This window comes from Triticum urartu, chromosome 4A (assembly GCF_056163025.1).
Source record: "Triticum urartu cultivar PI428250 chromosome 4A, HENAU_Tu73, whole genome shotgun sequence".
Taxonomy (NCBI): Eukaryota; Viridiplantae; Streptophyta; class Magnoliopsida; order Poales; family Poaceae; genus Triticum; species Triticum urartu.
Window position 1 is genome coordinate 399,182,113 of NC_141876.1, and position 13,777 is coordinate 399,195,889.

Consider the following 13,777-nt stretch of genomic DNA (forward strand, 5'->3'; position numbering starts at 1 on the left):
AGGGTGATTGCCGAACCTGAAGGAGCACCAGCAAAGTCCTTGAAAAACGTGGTGGTGCCGGAGAAATCAGACAACACCCCACTTATATTGGTTGTACAACCAGTGGCACAAAACGTAGGACCGACTCCAGCAGATTGTACCCATACTTCACTGGCCACACCACTAGCCCCACCACACAGGACCTGCACTCCAGCAAAAGGTATACCGATTTCATTTGCCATAGCACCAGCTGTACCACAGAAAAATCCCACTCCAGCAAAAAGTACAGCAAGTCCACCGGCCGAAGACCTATCCCAACTGCAGAGACGGCCAATTCCTGCAGATTGGAACCCCATTCCATTTATTCCCAGTTTAAAAGACAATGCTTTCAATGTTGTTAGGGACTACGTGCATATATTCCCATCATGGGAAGATTATTGTAAAGACAAACACCATTTTCACATCTTCCTGTCCAACTTACGTGTAAGTGCTATTATTCATGGTTATTATTTTCCTGTTTTCTGCTGACTGAACACATCAATGATTTACATTACATTGTTGTAACTAGGCGAGGGTCAATCTGGATAGTCATGACGAGCAAAGCTTGCTTGTGCTTTTCAAGGAAGCATTGCAGCAGTATCTGTGTTACCTGACGAAATCACACTTTGATGGCATGTCTATAAACGAATTTCTGGTGAAGTCTCCTGTGCTAAATTTAGAAGACATTGAATGGAAAACCTTGTTATGCACTGGTCTCGTTCCCAGGATGAGGTACTATCTATGAAATCACATGACAATTTGAACTTCTACTTTTCCGCATGTGCCTTATGGATCTTTTTTGTAGGAAATCTGCTCAAAGAAGAATTCTGGTTTGACAAGAACGACAGGATATCGCAAATATGCTGCCCGCTACTTTGCTCTTGTTAGTACCTGTTGTCCTGTATCACTGTACTTGCATACATACCTGGTTCATTATGTGACAGCAGTATGCATGATAGCTTGCTTATCAATTGTTTGCTCCAAATTATCTGATCTGTATGAATGGTTACATTAGTGTAGAATATATCCAATGCCAATGTTTTTTTAGCTCTGCATTGTTCTTGTAAGTACATGCTATCCTTTATCAGTGTACTTATAATGACAGGTAGTTGTTCATGTGCCATCACTCTGCAACTTATTTTCCTTTGCCCTCCATTTTCTACACGTCAGATCTATATTTACTCTTACCATAAGGTTGGTACTGAAGAAGTTTAGCTGTGCATTGCTCTTGGCTGTACCTTTTGCCTGTATCACTGCACTTACATTTATAGCTACTTGGTTATGCAGCATCACTCTTCATCTTATCTTAAATATTCTGCATTTTTTCATATATTATCACATCTTATTTACTCTTAACAAAATGTAGAATAAAGGCAATGCTTCTGAAGAAGATTCTGTGGTAAACTTCTTGAATTGCCCCCCGTCAGCATGGACAAGGCCTTTATAGAGCCTGTCTTCACCAATAATGTAAGTTTGTCCATCTCAAGCCTTTAAACTTTGTTGTATATATTTGGTTAGGCATGACTGCAACAGCTGTTTATTTTTGGTGTTTGCATCAAATTGCTTGTTTAAAGTTTATTATGTAGTTCATAAACAAAAATTTGTCCTTTCTCAATTTAAGTTTTCAGTTGTAAAACCAAGTTCCTTCTTCATACCATGTAAATTAAACTATACAGAGCAAGTGATCTTCTTTTGCACTGCATGTATGCTTCTGTTCTTCATCCGTAATCCAGTGGTGTGGTGAACCTACCCACTACAGCACAATGTGATATTCTGCAATGTCTTAACTATGAACAATGTCATATCATTCTACTATTATTTAAACCGTCTCTTTATTTTCCAATCTGAATGGTATAAATTGACAGCACACTAACCATTGATACTTATGAGTTCTTGATCTGTAATCCAGTGGTGTCGTGAAGCTGCCAACTCCTTCACAATGTCATTTCCTGCCATGTCTTGACCTGAACAATACCATATTGTGTTAATGAAATTTTAAACTATGTCACTTTATTCGTCTGTAAGAAATGTGATGAATTGTCAGCACTGATACTTTTATGTGCAAAACCTGTCATCTGTCTACTTGTTTATCTTTCAGAGTGAGGAAGATATAAGTGTTGAACAAGTGCGGTCTCATCATCTTGCTCAGTTGCTTGCGCTGCAGCTCCCCAATAGGACTAACTTTCTTGAACTCTATTGAAGTGCTGTCGGTTTTGTATATTATTTTGTCGGCGTGTTTATTTGCACTGGTGGAGATCTTTGATGCCCCGTGTATGTAATCTGCTGTCTGCTTGTGCTTTATTATCATAGTGGCGAACTTTGATGCCCAGTGGATGTAATATGCCGTAATTTCTTTATTGTATAGTCTAGGTTTTTTCTTATTCACGATGCTACAGTTATTTTACTGTATATATATCCTGTCTTTGCAGTAAACCGGCCAAACCGTAAAATTACGGTACATAATCGGACCGTCATGCAATCACGATGTAGGTCGGGCCTGAAACGTGCCGAACAGCTCACGGGCCGGCAGTAGCCCGAAATGAACCCCGGCCCATGATTGTGCGAATCAAATCATGGGCTTTTAACAGGCCAAAATTGTCTCGGTCTTTGTTTGGCCCAATCAGATATCGGTTGCGAGCAGGCCGGATGCAAACCGGGCCTTAGTTAGGCCCAACTATATGACGGGCTTTTAACAAGCCGAAATTAATATAGGGCCGAAATGTTAAACGGGCCCTTAACAGGCCAATACTAATATCAGGCCGAATTACTAAGTGGGCCTATAGCAAGTGGGCCCAAAAGCATAGTGTCCAGTTGACGGGCCGAATCTGATATGGGCGATAATTGAGCCCAAAGCCTCTTAAAGGGCGGGACCTGATCTGGGCCGTAATTTGGCCTAGAACGTGGTAAGCTTTTAACGGGCCGGATCTCATATGGGCCACTATTAGGCCCGGAGCGTGGCAGGCCATTAATGGACCGGATCAAATATGGGCCAACATTTGGCCCAAAACATGGCAGCTAGTTAATGGGCTGGCCTACAAGGGTCCTCAAAATCTTGTGGGCCTACAGCTGGGCCGGCCCATTAATGTTGTTGAAATCTCGTGGGCCTTTAGCTGGGCCGGCTCATTATGATCCGCAAGAATCTTGTGGGCCTTTACCTGGGCTGGCCCATTATGGCACACAAAAATCTTGTGGCCCTTTACCTGGGCCGGCCCATTATGGCCCGCAAAATCTTGTGGGCCTTTAGCTAGGCCAGCCCATTATGGTCCGCAAAATCTCGTGGGCCTTTAGCTGGGCCGGCCCATTATGGTCCGCAAAATCTTATGGGCCTTCAGTTGAGCCGGCCCATTTAAACTTGATGGACCGGCCCACGTGTCAACATATCATAGGCGCGTCTCGCCCATTGGATGAGTGACACCTGTGCCAACGCAGACCTGACACGTGTCTCCTCCAGCCAATGATGATTTTACACGTGGAAAATCCCCATTGGTCGGGGCTGTTAACGGGTTATCGGATCCAAAACCCAACCCGATAGCTTAATGGCGTTCCGTTATGGTGGATGCCACGTGTCGGTCACCCTTGACGAAAGCACTTCTGTGACGCGCGACTTATCGTCATGGAAGTGTACACTTCCGTGATGATAATTTTGGTAATGTCATGGAACACTTCTACGACAGCACAGGTATGACTATCTTGATTCTGTCATAAATTTGTCATGGATGTACATGCATGACAAAAACGCGACCTACTGTGACAAACACGTATCATCACGGAAGTGTATTTTTTGTAGTGAGTGGAACAAAACACCAGGCATAAGGCCGAGCCTTCCACCCTTTACCAAGTATATAGATGCATTAACTAAAATAAGAAATATTGTGATATCCAAACATATCCATGTTCCAACATGGAACAAACTTCAGCTTCACCTGCAACTAGCAACACTATAAGAGGGGCTGAGCAAAAGCGATAACTTAGGAAAACAACGGTTTGCTAGGAAGGTGGGTTAGAGGCTTGACATGGCAATATGGGAGGCATGATATAACAAGTGGTAGGTAGCACGACATAGCGATAGAGCGAACAACTAGCAAGCTAAGATATAATTGATTTCGAGGGTCTGGTCATCTTGCCTTAGATCCCGCAAGGAAGAAGAACGAGTCCATGAAGAAGACAAACAGATGTAGTTGAACGGATCCTCACAAACGCGATGTTACCGGAACTACCGAGAAGAAGCAACACTGGAAAGAAGGAAACAACATGGTAAACCAACAAGCATAAACATGGCATGATGCACAACCAAGTATGATGCATGTCCGGCTTAAAGAGACATGGCATGGCAAAGTGCACAAACAACTATACAAGTTAAGTGGAGCTCAATATGCAATGAGTTGCATATTGATGAAACACCACATGACTTATTTAGTTCTCTCCCGTTTATGAACCCCAACAATATTAAATGTTATTAAACATGGCAAGAGGTGAAGCATATGAAAACTACCTATCTAGACAAGTTTAAATAAGGCCGGAGCAACAGACAACAATTCCGGAAAATCCCCATATGCATGTTTGCGAATTTGGTACTATTCTGCCCTAAACACAATTTTAGAGTTGTTAAACATGCAAGAAGAGCGCACCATGTTAAACTAGGCATTTTTCCACCCCATTTACATATAAAGTTTTTTTAGTTTGGAGCTACGGTTATTCAGTTATGAAATAAATCATTTTAACATGGCATTATGCAAAATAAACACAAACAACATTTTGAACATCTTAAAAATGGATGGAAGTTGCATATTATGAAACTAGATGAAATTCTAGCCATTTTTCATATATAAAGTTTTTACATAAGAAGCACGGTTGTGAAGTTATTATATGCATGAAGTGCAAGGGCTATTCGGCGAAACTGGCGTTCTCTGGAATAAATAGACAAATTCGCAGGACGGGAAAAAACATGACATGGGCCGAAACTGCTGGAACTGGGCCAGCTACTGCACACGATGCACACGGGTGGGCTTCGGTGGGTGTCGGGGATATACCCCGTGGCGTAAACCAACCGGAAGTATAACCTGGCCGGACTGGACGACTCACTGGTAACCCACCCGGAGCTTGGCGGTTCACGGGCTACCCGCCCGGTCTTGGCGGTTCATTAGTAACCCGGCGGGCGGATCAGATGGATGGCGAGGCCCATGGCCCAGAAGGCCGGTTCACGTTTAATGGTGGGCCTGTTTATGAGGAAAGCACAAGGAATATTCCCTTACAAAGGAAGCAAGACTAGGACTCCACTTGTAATAGAGTAATCCTAATCCAACTAGGACTAGTCATGTAAACCGACCCTTCAACATATATAAGGAGGGGCAGGGCTCCCCAAAGAGGGACAAGCGACAAGCAAGAAGAAACAATATCTAGGGCTAGACACAAAGAGCCGGTTTATGGCGTCTCCCTCGTGATGATAATGAGACCTAGCCTCAAACAGCATGTAGGGTTGTTACCGGATGATGTTTCCCGGGGCCCGAAGCTGTCTAAATACTTGTCTTGCGTGTTGATCCGCCCTGCGTCTCTCGTCCCACTCAACCCATCTCAAGCTACCACATAGATGTGTTGGCCTTGCGACTAAGTCCTAACACTAAGGAGATCTGCCGTGACAAATCCACGACAGTTGGCGCCCACCGTGGGGCACGCGCACGGTGGTGTTGAGTTCTTGAAGGGATCTCTCTCAGGGATCGTAAAGCTCGTGATATGTCAGATGAAAAAGCACCAGCACAGAAAGCGCGCAGGGTAACCCGGCGTGAGATAGCCTTCGACAGAGCCGGCATGTTCACGGGTCTATGTTCAGAATTATGATTAAATTTGCTTCGATGTGCCTCTGCCTTGAACCGGGTCCGCCTTCGAGCCGACCGTCGCCTCTGCCGGTTCGAGCCGCCATCTCTGCTTCTCGTCTCGGTCCCCATCACCTTCATCGGCTTCTGCTGCTGAGCCGGCCGCAAGTCGGCCCTGCCACGCGAGTCAAGCGGAGACTCCGAGTTGCCGTATCTTGCCTCGCCGACCGCCGGCCTCCATAGCGGCTGCATCTGCTGCGGCCTCCCTGAATTGCCGCCACGGCCTCATCAAACCGGACGTCAATCTGCAGTCTAATGAAGGAAAGGAAAAGGGGGTCTACGTCCGGGAGGCAAATACAGCCGCGATTCGGATTCGCCGCCGCGGGATCTCATCTAGCTCGTCCCGCGAGTGGTTCGGCCGGCCTGTCAACCCACCGTTAAAACTGCCCCGGTTTGTTGCCCCGTCGCCGCCATTGCACTTGTAAACCGCCACGTCGCCGGATCACTTCCTGCATCCACACCCTCGCCAGCGCTTCTGCAATAAGACTTCATGTCTCCGGTGCTGTGTCGGAACCGCCGTAGCCACGCTGAGGCCATGGCCCGCCGGACCCGTGAGCCGGCATCACTCACCTCAGCCTCAGCTGCTCCGCGCCCGCCGGGTCGGCTCCTGCAGGTGCCCGCACCCGCTGGCCGGCTCCCGCTCAGCCCCTGCACGCCCTGCGTCGCCCGTCAGCCGCCTCGCCGTGTCGCCACTGATTCGTCATTTTCACATCGCCGGATCACCGCGCTGGCTCGCGCCCCTGAGGTGCTTCTGCTTCCTGCTGCCGCGGCCTTGCTTCGCTGGCACCCTCCCCGTCGCTCTCTGCTTCCACCTGCAGAGAACCGACCACGACCTCCGCCGTCGGATTGAGTCGGCCCTGTCGCCTTCGAAGCGCTGCCTCGTCCGCGTTGGCTCCAACCTCGCCTCCCTCTTCACTTCCGGTGCTATGGAACGCAGCTCCGCGTCAAAACCGCCATCGCCGCCTTGCCAAGTCGCCGGCGCCCTTCTCGCAAACCGATAGGGGAGCGTGTGGGATCAGAGGCCCCGAGCTGCCGGTCTATATTTTCGAGCTACGTGTGGCTTCCTGTCGTTGCACGCCTACTCCACGACCACTCTGCGAGCTACCCGCCACCGAGGAGTCTCTAAGATGTTTCTTTCGCAAGTAAATCACCGCCTACAGCCGCTCTAACTCGCCGCCGAGTCGCCACTCCTGGAGACCACGTTAAGTCCAAGCTTCTGTCTGAACCGCCCGCCTTACGTAAATACCATCAGTCAACAAGTACAACTAATCAAGCCGTTACATCTGCTCCAAGATCGCTAATATGGGAACAGACTTATTTGCCAAAGTACTGCAAGGGATTGTTATCTGTCCGCCGGAGTAATTTTTTATAAAAAGAAACAATTCATGGCGGAGTGTACATGATGGATGGGCAGATTTATTTGCGCCCGTGTGCTTGCATCAACTGAAACTGATATGACATCCACGTCCCCATGGTCTCCAGAATGGAGAAGTTTAAGTACAGATATGGAAGGCTATTTGATGAACAGTGTGTCTGTGCACGGGCCTGGAAGAAAAGTTACTGAGAAAATCCATTGGTTTGACTGGTTCTAAGGAGAACAAGGGATTTGTTCAGTCTGTGTTCATCCGGCAAAAAATATCAGATGCTATCTGTCCTATTTATTTCATCATTATGCTTTAATTCCTTCAAGAAACATTATTCTGCCTTTAATGTTTTTATACGTAGGACAATTATTCATTATAAACATGGTTTATATCATGAGTACGGAGCACGCGTTGGCAACGTCCTGCCCGGTGATCGTCTGTGCCACATTACACGGTGAATGGACGCGTGCAAGACGCCGCCCTTATGGCCCGGTTTACATCAGCTTGCCGGGACCGCGCCTGCGCTTGACTCACCCGTCTGAACCGGTTTACAACACCGCGGCCGACTCATCTGTCTGTGTCGCTTCCGATGTTGCGGTCATCTTTGATGTCCGTCTCTCGCGCAAATTGGAGGCATGCTATCATCAGCCACCGTCTGCACTTTTGGTTCAATGGACATGCACACAAATCGCTGCCACTATAGTTTGGTCACCTTCAAATAGCCAGTTGGAAGGAACCATTGGCCGAGTTGCTGACACGGCTCATACGGGAACATTTATAACCTACCGCAGTCACCTCAGCCTTCTGTGGATTTACATCGCGTTATCAACACCAATGATATATACCTTCTGCTATGGTCAAAGAACGGAGAATCTCAAGACAACTCCTTGAGTCATCTTAAAACTCGGGGGCTATGATGATATGACGCAGCAAGTCTTGCCAGTTTCAGCAAATTCAAGTGCCCTAGGATGTTGAAGGGAAACCCGGTCCCGGAGGCTACTGTTATATTGATGAAAATTTAAAGGCCGTCAGAAATATTCCGGCTCACAATGATGCTTCCGGTTTATAGTCCGGTTTAAGGGGAATCCCGTCTCCCACACAAAGCTAAAGCTCTTAGTATCTGGCTCAAATCCGGTTTAACAATGTCCGGTTCAAAAAGGAATTAACTTCTCGCAAGTTCGAGTTTAAAGGCCGTCAGAAAATTTCCGGCTGAAAATGAAGATTCCGGTTTAAAATCCGGTTCAAGGGAAAGATGTCTCCCACAAAGCTTTGAAACTACCAATATCCGGTTTAACGTCCGGTTCAAGAAGGATTTATCTTTTGCAAAAAGTTAAAGGGTGCCAGAGAGGACCTGCTGCCATGATGCGCGGTTCAAACATGGGTATCATGCCTTATTGGCTTATCATATTATTGAACACTTGGGGACTTGGTCATATCTGAACCATAGTCACACCTCTTGATAGGCTCAATGCCACAACATCACTTGGGGGCTTGGTCGTGTCCGAACCAATGCAACACCTTTTGATAGGCGAAAGCCACCAGATCACTTGGGGACTTGGTCACGTCTGAACCAGTCACGCCTCTTGATCGGCCTAAGGCCACAGAATCACTTGGGGGCTTTGGTCGAACCCGAACCATCGTCACCCCTCTTGATCGGCATAATGCCAATGCATCATTTGGAGACCTGGATGACTTGAACCATAGCTACGCCTACTGGGGGCTTGGTCGTGTCCGACCATGGTAATGCCACTTGATCGGCCTAAACAACCTCTTTTTTGCAAATGGTTTTATCTTTGCCTTTGATTGACTCTTGGCTTTCTTTTGATAAATATTTCTTTTGTTGTGTTTTTAAACCGACAAATTCTCAAACCGGTTCGACTGTCAAATTGACGGAACACGGTCAAATCTTAATCCGGAGACTATCTGCCCGGTTTGATTTTCTGTTACCATTTTATTATGGAGTAAACTGGTGTTCATCAACCCGGCTCGGCTTTCAACTACAAGTTGTCAGTACACGATCAAGTTATAATCCGGAGACTGTCAGCCCGGTCTGGTTTGACTACAAGTCACTAGTATTATATATGGTTAATCTGGGGTTTATCACAAACCCGGTACGGTTTTATCATAAACCGGTACAATATGAAAGGAGTTATCATTACTCAAAGATTAGGGTTATCACTCTTACTACAAAAAGTTGGTAAACCAACGATGTGTTTCAATGTCACAGGTATGATATATTTCATATTTTTAAGTGCCGCCTTGGTTATAAACCCAGGTTATATGTTGGGCATTATGACCCGTCCGGCGGTAAACCACCAGGGCACTTTAAACTTGTTGTATGCAGAAACAGGTTGAATAAAGCATGATTATAAATCACCGGTGTTTATTAAACCGGCCTGGCTTTCGACTATATGTCGCCAGTATGATGATAAATTATCCGATGTTTATTAAACCGGCCTGGCTTTAAGACGATAAATCGCCAGTCTATGATGAGAAATTGTCCGGTGTTTATTAAACCGGCCTGGCTTTAAACTATAAGTCGCCAGTATATATTTGGATTGCGCCATTGGAATCATGCGCTTATAAATCATTGGATTATATTATTCAAATAGCCAACATGGCTGGATTTTTATTATAGTTATTAATATTATTGAGGTTTTCAAAGTCGCTTTAGCGCAATGGATATGAATATGATTTATTCTGCAATGGAAGGAATAGTCCCAAGTCGCTGCAGGCTCATGACCCGGCACTTGGGGGCTACATTATTTAAATTGAGATTATATCAAATATGCAAGTCTCATGTCGCTGCGAGCATGCACCATGACACTTGGGGGCTAATGCAAAGTCTTTTTTTGCTCATCTTATTGAAGACCCGACTCATCATATCATAATGAGCCGGCCCTTGGGGGCTACACATCACTGCTCAAGTTTACATGATCATATTTATAAAGTCCCTGCTCATTATTGCATAATGACTCGGCCCTTGGGGGCTACGCTAGTTGAAGTTTTTATGGGCATAAGGCAATTTCAAGTCCCAGGTTGCTTCAAGCAAGACAACCCGGCACTTGGGGGCTACATATATGGAGTATTCAGTTTTTACTAGTGACTGAGATGAACATGGATTTCTTCAAAGTGGCAGTAATTATATGGAAACAAGTCTCAAATCATCACTTTGTTCTGTTCAAGACTTGGGGGCTACATGTAATATGGATATAAGGGAGAAAAATCTTCAAATTCTCAGTTCTGAGCAAACCAGATTGACCCGGTGTCTACAACAATTATGACCCGGCGTTGGTGACAATTATGACTAGGTGCCATCCATATTTACAATCCGGCAATTTTGGTAATATCAAACCAGCAAGTTTTACATCTTCAAACTGGCTGAATATCAGATGAGTATGTCAAGACCAATATTTCTTAAAGCCGGCGTTTTGGAAGCCGACTCAAGTGGATTATTTTTCACAATATTTTGCTATGAGAAACCAACATCAGCAAATTGAGTATGGTGCTAGTTTATTGACCCGGATTTTCTAGAAGGAGGAAATGACAAGGACTTAAGGATGATCAGGAGCCGGTCTACAAGAATTCTTAACCCGGAGCACAACCTGTCAAGTTTGTTCTTGTGTTTATTTTGCAGGACGGGAAAAAACATGACATGGGCCGAAACTGCTGGAACTGGGCCAGCTACTGCACACGATGCACACGGGTGGGCTTCGGTGGGTGTCGGGGATATACCCCGTGGCGTAAACCAGCCGGAAGTATAACCTGGCCGGACTGGACGACTCACTGGTAACCCACCCGGAGCTTGGCGGTTCACGGGCTACCCGCCCGGTCTTGGCGGTTCATTAGTAACCCGACGGGCGGATCAGATGGATGACGAGGCCCATGGCCCAGAAGGCCGGTTCACGTTTAATGGTGGGTCGGTTTATGAGGAAAGCACAAGGAATATTCCCTTACAAAGGAAGCAAGACTAGGACTCCACTTGTAATAGAGTAATCCTAATCCAACTAGGACTAGTCATGTAAACCGCCCCTTCAACATATATAAGGAGGGGCAGGGCTCCCCAAAGAGGGACAAGCGACAAGCAAGAAGAAACAATCTCTAGGGCTAGACACAAAGAGCCGGTTTATGGCATCTCCCTCATGATGATAATGAGACCTAGCCTCAAACAGCATGTAGGGTTGTTACCGGATGATGTTTCCCGGGGCCCGAAGCTGTCTAAATCCTTGTCTTGCGTGTTGATCCGCCCTGCGTCTCTCGTCCCACTCAACCCCTCTCAAGCTACCACATAGATGCGTTGGCCTCGCGACTAAGTCCTAACACTAAGGACATCTGCCGTGACAAATCCACGACAGTGGGCGTCTCACCTCGGACCAGATCTGGCCTGCTGGAGGAGAGGGGGCGACTGGGCCGGAGGTGCGCTGGGCCTTGGCGGTATTGCGAATGAGGCGGCCACGAGCGGGCGATGCACGCGAGCAGGAGTGCAGCGCTCAAGCTGCTGCTAGACACAGAGGAAGCAGGGGAACTTGGCGCGGCGGAACTCTCCAGCGAAGCAGCAGCAGTAGCAGGAACTCTGCGCGGTGACGATAGCTTGCAGGGGAGGTCCAGAACGGCGGGATCTGGCTAGGAACGGGCGACCTGGCGGAGGCCAGCCGGATCTGGAGCGAGCTGTGACAGCTTGAGGCACCGGCGCGGGCAGAACTCAACGAGGACATGGCACTGCGGATGGATGGGTTCGGGCGCTGCTGCGGGGAGTGTAGGATCGAAAGTATGTCTAGAGGGGGGTGATTAGACTACTTGACCAAATAAAAATCTAGCCTTTTCCCAATTTTAGTTCTTGGCAGATTTTAGCAACTTAGCACAAACAAGTAATCAACCTACACATGCAATTCTAAGAGTATAGCAGCGGAATGTAAAACAATTGCATATGAGGGTAAAGGGAGGAGATTGAGGGAGCAAACGCAATGTTGACACGGAGATTTTTGGCGTGGTTCCAATAGGTGGTGCTATCATGCATCCACGTTGATGGAGACTTCAACCCACGAAGGGTAACGGTTGCGCGAGTCCACGGAGGGCTCCACCCATGAAGGGTCCACGAAGAAGCAACCTTGTGTATCCCACCATGGCTGTCGCCCACGAAGGACTTGCCTCACTAGGGTAGATCTTCACGAAGTAGGCGATCTCCTTGCCCTTACAAACTCCTTGGTTCAACTCCACAATCTTGTCGGAGGCTCCCAAGTGACACCTAGCCAATCTAGGAGACACCACTCTGCAAGAAGTAACAAATGGTGTGTTGATGGGGAACTCCTTGCTCTTGTGCTTCAAATGATAGTCTCCCCAACACTCAACTCTCTCTCATAGGATTGGATTTGGTAGAAAGAAGATTTGAGTGGAAAGCAACTTGGGGAAGGCTAGAGATCAAGTTTTATGTGGTTGGAATGGAATATCTTGACCTCAACACAAGTGTAGGTGGTTCTCTCTCAGAAAATATGTATTGGAAGTGTAGGCATGTTCTGATGGCTCTCTCTTCGAACGAAGAGTGGGTGGAGGGGTATTTATAGCCTCCACACAAAATCTAACCGTTACACACAGATCACCAAACTCGGTGGGACCGAATCATGAAACTCGGTCAGACCGATTTAGTTCAAAATGTGAACGTTAGGATTCTCGGTGGGACCGAATGTCAACTCGGCGGGACCGATTTCGTTAGGGTTAGGGCATAACGTAATCTCGGTGAGACCGATTACACAAACTCGGTGAGACCGATTTTGGTAATGGACTAACAGAGAGTTGGTCAGGCAAACTTGGTGGGACTGATTTGCTCATCTCGGTTGGACGGAAGTGTGACAAAAGGGAAACAGGGAGTTGACATTGCAATCTTGGTGGGGCCAATCGCTCATCTCGGTTTGACCGAAACGTTACAAAGGGAAACAGAGAGAATACAATCCCATCTCGGTGAGACCGAGATCCCTATCGGTGAGACCGAACTGATTAGGGTTTCTGCCAGTGGCTATGTCAACTGAACTCGGTGGCTCCGGATAGAAAGAATCGGTGCGGCCGAGTTGGATATTTGGTGTGGGACATATGTGGATATGAGAAAGTAGTGGAGGGTTTTGGAGCATATCACTAAGCATTTTGAGCAAGCACCTCATCCCTTCTTAATAGTATTGGCTTTTCCTATAGACTCAATGTGATCCTGGATCACTAAAATAGAAAATGTAGAGTCTTGTGCTTTGAGCTTGAGCCAATCTTTTATCCCTAGCATTTTGAAGGGTCCACTCTCTAATCCATGCCATGGCAACCATTGAGGTTTCCTGAAATATTCATCTTGGAATAGCATTAGCTCAATGAGCTATATGTCGTTAGGAATTACCAAAACCACCCAGGGATAGTTGCACTTTCAATCTCCCCCTTTTTGGTAATTGATGACAACATATAGATCAAAGCTTCGACAAATGATAAATAAGATTGAAAAACATCGTCGCTCTGAGAAGTATGTGATAAGCAAGAGCTCCCCCTAAATTT